This window comes from Marmota marmota, unplaced genomic scaffold (genome assembly GCF_001458135.2).
Source record: "Marmota marmota marmota unplaced genomic scaffold, marMar, whole genome shotgun sequence".
Classification (NCBI taxonomy): Eukaryota; Metazoa; Chordata; class Mammalia; order Rodentia; family Sciuridae; genus Marmota; species Marmota marmota.
In genome coordinates, this window is record NW_026000079.1 from 3,287,572 (window position 1) to 3,295,287 (window position 7,716).

Consider the following 7,716-nt stretch of genomic DNA (forward strand, 5'->3'; position numbering starts at 1 on the left):
GGGCGGCTTCCTGCCGCCGGCCGCACCTGAGCGGGGAGGGCAGGCACCTCGAGCCTTCCCGGGGCCCTCCCCGAGGTCTGTCGACGAGGGCAGGGGAGTTGGCCACCGCGGGCTGGGTTTTGAGTTTTGGTTTCGTGAGCTGGTGACACTGTGAAAGGCGCACCTGGGGAGCCTGGGAGAGGCGAGGGGCCTCTTACCGTTACCAGGAAGCAGCGCTGGGCCGCCCGGGCCGCCCAATGGAACCGTCTGGGGACCTCGAAAGACACCGACGTCTGAACCCGACCTCCAGAGACTGATTTGACGGGTCCGAAGTGAGACGTTGGAAAACTCACTCGACAGAGGTCAGGTTCTCTCTGCGCTGCGGCTCCTCTTAGGCTGCTGGGGGCTGCGGGGAAGGTGTGGGTTGTGGAGTCTCACGGAGATTTTCCACCCAGACCTGCCACCTGCTGCGGTTGTCACTGTCGTTCAGAATCTCTGAATCTCAGTTTCTTCACCTGCCAGATGGAGATAAGAAAAGCCGGTACCCGACAGGGTGATTATGAAGATTCCAGGAGAGGACGTCTAAGCACCTGGGCCACAGGTGCTCAACGAGCTACCAGAACCTGCAGGTCCCCCATCTTGGTAGAAACTACACTTTGCTTTCAGGAGCAACCACGAGGGACCTCCTAAAGGGGCCCACCAAGTTTCCCCAGAGAGCCTGAAGCAGATAGGGTGGCCTCAGAGCGAAATTTTAAGGGGATGAAAAAATACTGAAATAAGGTTTAAGTTGAGAAGTTTCTGGGCCTGCAACTGCTTATTAGAATGAATGTGTTTTTCCGCTTTGTGCTTCAGGCAGATTCTAAACCCAGATCAAGGCCCTAGGAATGACGAAGTTTGTGGCCTGATGGAACCCCCAATCCCAGAGGACCTGGCCTGGAGAGACAGGGCTTCTGAAATGCAGCCCTCAGACCCCAGGCATCTGGACCTTTCCGTGGGAAACACCCATCAGCAATGCCAGGAAGACACATGCACTGACCCCCCTGAACAACTGGGGGCTGTTTGGGTGTGCTGCGTTCAGCCACACCTGCAGACAGGGAAAGAGAGGCATGTTGGAGGGTTGATATTTCCCCAGCAGCCCTCTCTTCACTATTTAAAGAGAAATTGCAATGGAACTGGAGTGTGGTTCCCAGTGTGGTTGCTTCCTTTCCCTGCCACACCGCCAAACTCCTCTCTGCATCCCCACTGCTCTTCGTGAGGCCTGGCTCTTCATGAGGACCTTTGTTTAGGATACATGACCTCCCCTGGGGCCCTGAGCAACTTCTCGGACCTTCTTTAAGCCCTGAGTCTACACTAAGTGGAAGTTCAAATTTCTAGGGCAACATTCCAGGTTATTATGAAAAACATTGATAAGGAAGGAAAGAAAATACCTATGCAGTTCAGTCTGGCCGGCCCATTCTCAGATCTGATCCCTGATGCCAGCAGCCTTGGGGTGGGTAGCTCCCACCCATCCCTAGGAAGGACGAAAACAAAAAACAAAGACTCAGGCCATGGGAATATGGAGTTGCATAGAGCTCCAGGTGAATGGCAGGGTGGGAATGCAGGTATCTGGGCTCCAAAAACACAGAAATGAGAACCAGACGAGGCTGAAGCATTCTGAGTCCAAGATTTCAGACATGCTGCGGTGATTCTGCAGCAGAAGGACCACAGGGGACTTCAGCCGTCCGAAGTGTTCCTGCAGTTACCCTCTGTCTCCTCTAGAGGGAGCAGCTCTGGGCTGACTCTCCCCAGCCAGTAAATCCTCTCACCTCTGAGCTAAAGAAATTAAGCTGCTAAGAGTTTGCCAAAGACAAAAGCCTATGGGGAGGCCTCGTAGAACGAGTAATTAAAATTGTTTCTGATACAATCTCTCGCTTTACAGAATGGAAACTGAGACCCCCCAGAGGTGAAGTTGTGTACTGAAGATGATGCAGTGAGAGACAGCAGACAAGACACACTGACCCGACCCTGCCGCGATCAGTGTTTTCTTATTGCTGTTTGGTTGTTTTTGATTGAACCCCAGAGCACTTTGCCACCCTGTGACATTCAGCTTTTTTTTTATTTTTTATTTTGAGACAGGGCCTGGCAAAGTTGCTGAGGCTGGCCTCAAACTTGCAATCCTCCTGCCTCAGCCTCCCTGGTCACTGGGATTACAGATGTGCACCCCATGCCCAGCCGTGTGGTCTGTTTTTTAAAAATATTTCCAGTTGTAGATAGACACAATACCTTTATTTTATTTACTTATGTTTATGAGGATGGAACCCAGGGCCTCACATAGGCTAGGAAGGACTCCACCACTGAGCCCCAGCCACAGCCCCTACATGGTCCATTTTTGGTTCCCTCCGTCCACCACCCTCCAGAAGTCTGGGCTGTGCAGTGAGGCCATTCTTTACAGGAGTTTAAAACAGCACGCTTTGTTCTGTTCTTTTCTTCTTCTTCTTCTTCTTCTTCTTCTTCTTCTTCTTCTTCTTCTTTTTGGTGCTGGAAATTGAACCCAGGGGCACTAACCACTTAGCCACATTGCCAGTCCCCCACCCCGCCTTTTTTTGGTATTTTATTTAGAAACAGGGTCTCACTGAGTTGCTTAGGGCCTTGCTAAGTCACTGAGGCTGGGTTTAAACTCACGATCCTCCTGCCTCGGCCTCCTGAGCTGCTAGGATTACAGTGTGCGCCACCGCCCAACTGACCTGTTTGTTCTTAACTCACCTTAGGGTCAGGGATTATTATGGGTTCAGAGGGGTGGGGTTGGACCAATGTACAGACCTCTCCCTTGGCCTCTGGCGTTGGAGTCAGCTCCCGGGCTCCTGTTTCATTAATAATTAAGGAAGAACTTCTCTGAAACTTCCCCTACCCCCTTCTTATCAGCCTGGGAGGAGGTGTGTGTGGGCAGATAGAGGTAGGACTTCTGAGGGCCCCACCTCTCTGATCAATAGGACTCCTTGTCTCTGACCACTTGTGCTTTCTAGCCTCAGGCCCCAGCCAGGGACCAGCTCTCCAACTGCCTGGGGAGCCCTCACTTCACAGTGGGGGATGAGCATCCCCAGTTCTGGCAAAACGATGCTCAGGCTCAGCCCATGGCTCACCCATCTGCAGCTGAGGTCAGTACATTTTCTGATCCGCTTTGCACTGCAGCAGCACAGGTGAGTTTGTCCCATGGAAGAGATCTTTTTTTTTTTTGCACCATTCTCAGAAAGGGGTCATAAGAGCCTCTTGCCCTTTTTGTTTATAGAATGTTATGATTTTGCTAAGAAGCATCATGATTAAAATTAAATGAGGGCTGGGGTTGTGGCTCAGTGGTAGAGCGCTCGCTTAGTATGTGTGAGGCCCTGGGTTCGATCCTCAGCACCACATAAAAATAAATAGATAAAATAAAGGTATCGTGTTCAACTACAACTAAAATATAAATATTAAAAAAAAAATTAAATGAGATTGCCGCATGATCCAGAGTTCCACTTCTGGGTAAATACACAAAAAAATTGGAAGCAGAGACTCAAACATACTCATACACACATATTCATAGCCACATTATTCAAGAGCTGGGGCTGTAGCTTAATGATAAAACACTTGCCCAGCACCCCCTGAAAAAGAGTGATACATTGTAGCAGCATTATTCAAAGTCATGAAAATGTTGGGAAGAAAAAAATAAGTGTCTCTCAACAGATGATTGGACAAACAAAATAAAAGATGTGAACAAAATGGAACATTATTCAGCCCTAAAAAGGAAGGAAACTCTGAACCCTGCTACAAGACTGAATCTTTTTTGGTATTGGAGATTTAACCCAGGGGCATGTTGCCACTGAGTTATGTCCCCAGCAGCCCCCCCACACACACACACACACACAGGTCTCGCTCTAAGTTGCTTAGAGCCTCATTAAATTGCTGAGGCTAGCCTTGAACCTACAATCCTCCTGTCTCAGCCTCCCAAATTGCTGGGATTACAGGTATGCACCAACTCACCTGACAAGAAGAATGAATCCTGAAGACATTATGCTAAGTGAAAAGGGGAGAAATACTATATGACTTCACTTATGTAAGGTCCCTAAATAGTGCAAGTTTTAGGAACAGAGAGTAGAATGGCACAGGGCACAGTGATGCATGGGAATGGCTCTGGAGGCTGAGGCAGAGGTTTGCAAGTTCAAAATCAGCCTCAGCAATTTGGCAGGACCCTAAGCAACTTGGTGAGACCCTACTCAAAATAAAAAGGACTAGGGAAGTGGCTCAGTGGTTGAGTGCCCCTGGGTTTAATTCCTTACAAAAAAAGAAAATGAAGAAAGTAGAAGAGCGATTACCAGGGATGAGGAGGAGGAAAGAATGGGACGTTACTGTTCCGTGGGTGGAGAGTTCCTGTCTTACAAGGTGCGTGGTGGTGATGGTTGCGGAATAATGGGAATGTGCTTCAGGCCACTAACTGTACCCTTAAAAATGGTTAAAATGATAAATCTCATCTTTTGTATTTTTTGCCATTTTTAAAAAAAACTCACAATTAAAAGATTCGTTTAACTAGGAACTTGAAACCCTATATATACAAGGTAGATGCACAGTTGGGTGGGTGGGGAAGGGAAATAATTCGTGTCACTTAAGGATATAGCAGGAGACCCCTTTAAAAGCCTGATACACAGTGTAACCCTATGTGCAGAAACTCTGCAACCAGATTCCCTGGGTTCGAATCCCAGTTCTATCACTTACCAGCTGCTGCCCTTGGATAAGTTACGAACTTCTTGGTGTCTCAATGTCTCCGTCTGTAAATTAGGGAAAATCAAGGTATTCTCATAGGATTTGTATAAGGATTAAATTAGTCAACCGGTCATGGGGGTACACACCTGTAACCCCCCCTACTTGGGAGGCTGACACAGGCAGAATGCAAGTTCAAGCTCAGCTTGGGCAATATGACAAAACCCTCTCGCCGCCAGGTGTGGAGTCGCACACCTGCAGTGCCAGCAGCTCAGAGCCAGCCTCGCGCTACAGTGTGGGGTCAGTAGGAGAGCACTCGCTCAGCCTGCAGGAGACACTGGGCTCAATCCCAGCATAAAAAAAAAAAAATGAATAAACAAAGCCAGCCTCGGCAAAAGCAAGGCACTGAGCAACTCAGTGAGACCCCATCTCCAAATAAAATACAAAATAGGGCTGGGGATGTTGCTCAGTGGTGAGTGCTCCTAAGTCCAGTCCCTAGTACCCCCCTCAAAAAAAACCCTCTTGCTAAATTGTTTAGTGCCTCCCTAAGTTGCTGAGGCTAGCCTCAAACTTGCGATCTTCCTGCCTCAGTCTCCCACGTAGCTGGGATTATAGGTGTGCGCCTCCATATCTGGCCTGAATATGTTTTTAGAATTACAGCTCATAGCCAGGCACACGCCTGTAATCCCAGCAACTTGGGAGGCTGAGACAGGAGAATTACAAGTTCATAAGCAATTTAAACAAGATCCTGCCCCCAAATAAAAAAGGCTGGGGATGTGGCTCAGTGGTTAAGCACCCCTGGATTCAATCCCCCGTACCAAAAATGAATAAATTAGAGCTCATTTTATCACCTATAAAATAGACAGGTTGAAATATAATTTGGTGGTGGTGCACACCTGTGATCCCAGTGACTTGGGAGGCTGAGGCAGGAAGATTGCAAGTTCCAGGCCAGCCTCAGCAATTTAGTGAAGCCCTAAGCAACTTAGCAAAATTCTTTCTCAAAATAAGATATAAAAAGGGCCGGATGTCATTCAGCTGTCAGCCCCATCCCCACCCAGAGACCCCTCCCCATCCCCCATTTAATCTCCAGTACCAAAAAAAAAAACCCCCAAAAAATGTAATTTGGTCACTAGATGCTCTTTGAGCCTCCTGCTAAGAAGCCCCTTGGGTTAGTTAGTGCTTGGGTCCACAGAACCATTTACCCACAGACCTGTTTGGGATTTTTTTTTGTTTTTTGTTTTGTTTGGTTTGGTAGCAGGGATGGAACCCTTGGATATTCAACCACTGAACGACATCCCCAGCCCTTTTTTGTATTTTATTTAGAGACCGAGTCTCTCTGAGTTGCTTAGGGCTTCGCTAAATTGCTGAGGCTGGCTTTGGACTTTCGATCCTCCTGCCTCAGCCTCCCGAGACCTAACTATTGATTCAGGTTTGCTTCTGCTGACAGCAGTCATGTCATGTCAGAGCTGAGGCTTCAGCAATCACTCCTCTGCCAATTCACTTTTCCTGGAAGATAGTCTAAACTTGGATTTCACAAGTACCCATGAATTGTTTGCTCTTGTGCTTCCCAGCAGAGACTGCTCTGGATTTTTGTAGAAAAAGGGTTGAGTCATAATCACTCTCTATATTGCTGATCACGTACTCCATTTGTATCTATTATAAGCGGACTCTTGCATATGTGCAGCTTTTTATGTGTAATCAGACAACATAAACCCAGCTCTGCTATTGACAGCTGGGACCCTGGGACAATTATTATCTGTCTGAACTTCATTTTCCTTATTTATAAACTAGAAATAGTAAACCCAGTGTAGCAGTGCACGCCTGTAATCCCAGGTCCTCAGGAGGCTGAGACAGGAGGTTGGCAAATTCGAGGCCAGACTGGGCAATTTAGCGAGATCCTGTTCAGAATAAATAAAAAAATAAAAAAGGCTGGGGATGTAGCTCAGTGGTCGAGTGCCCCTGGGTTCAGTCCCCAGTAAGTGCCGGTGCAGTGGGGGTGACAGATAATAACAAGTGTTGGAGAGGATATGGAGAAACTAGAACTCTCATCTGCTGCTGGTAGGAGTGAATATGAAATGACATAGTCATTTTGAAAAACAGTCTGGCAGTTCCTCAAACTGATTAAACATAGAGTTACTGTATGATCCAGCAATTCCACTCTAAGGTATGTATCCGAGAGAAATGAAAACATACGTCCACACAAAAACTCATACATGATGTCTTCAGCAGCATCATTCACAACAGTCAAAAGATAGAAAACCAAATGTCCATCAGCGTGAGTGGATAAATAAAAACGGGGTATATCCATACAAGGAGATATTATTTGGCCAAGACATTTGGCTATGAGTGAACCTTGAAAACATTATTATCAATGAAGGAAGTCACCTCAAAAATGTATCATGTATATGACTCCATTCATATGAAAGTCCAGAGTAGGAGAATCGTGGGGGCAAAAGGTAGACCAGTGGTCCCGGGGCTAAAGGGAGAGTTAGTGATGGCTGAAAGTTAGAGGGTTGATTTTCAAGGTAACGGAAATATTCTAGAATTGGTAATGGTTATACTTTCCTATGAGTACACTAGAAACTCAGATGTATGCTTTAAATAAGTGAATTATATATTAAACTTGTATATTATGTGAAATATTTCTCAATAAAACAGTTTAAAAAGAGTAAATAGGGGACAGAGGTTGTAGCTCAGTGGTGGAGCACTTGCTTAGCATTTGAGGCACTGGGTCCAATCCTTAGCACCACATAAAAAAACATAAAAACAAAATAAAGAAATGTTGTCCATCTACAACTACAAATTTTTTTTAATAATTCTTTTTGGAAAAGAATAAATAGGAACCTGGCACAGTGGTACACGCCTATAATCCCAGGGATTTAGGAGGCTGAGGCAGGAGGACTACAAATTCAAAGCCAGCCTCAGGAATTTAGAGAGGCCCTAGGTAACTTATGAGATAACCTGTCTCCAAAAAGAAAGAAAAAAAAAAAAATATATATATATATATATATATATATATATATATATATT

The 7,716-nt window shown here is 46.3% G+C and overlaps 1 long non-coding RNA gene across 4 annotated transcripts; it reads left to right on the forward strand.

The window, feature by feature from the left end:
* The first annotated feature begins 6 nt into the window (after positions 1-6).
* On the forward strand, positions 7-2,048 carry LOC107156747. 4 transcript variants are annotated; one of them, XR_007351875.1, is made up of 3 exons: positions 7-341; positions 502-1,556; positions 1,898-2,048. It is a non-coding gene; the product is annotated as an uncharacterized LOC107156747 (long non-coding RNA). The 4 variants fall into 4 exon arrangements; XR_007351876.1 differs by having other exon boundaries at positions 502-1,468; XR_001505392.2 differs by having other exon boundaries at positions 502-621.
* Positions 2,049-7,716: the final 5,668 nt, after the last annotated feature.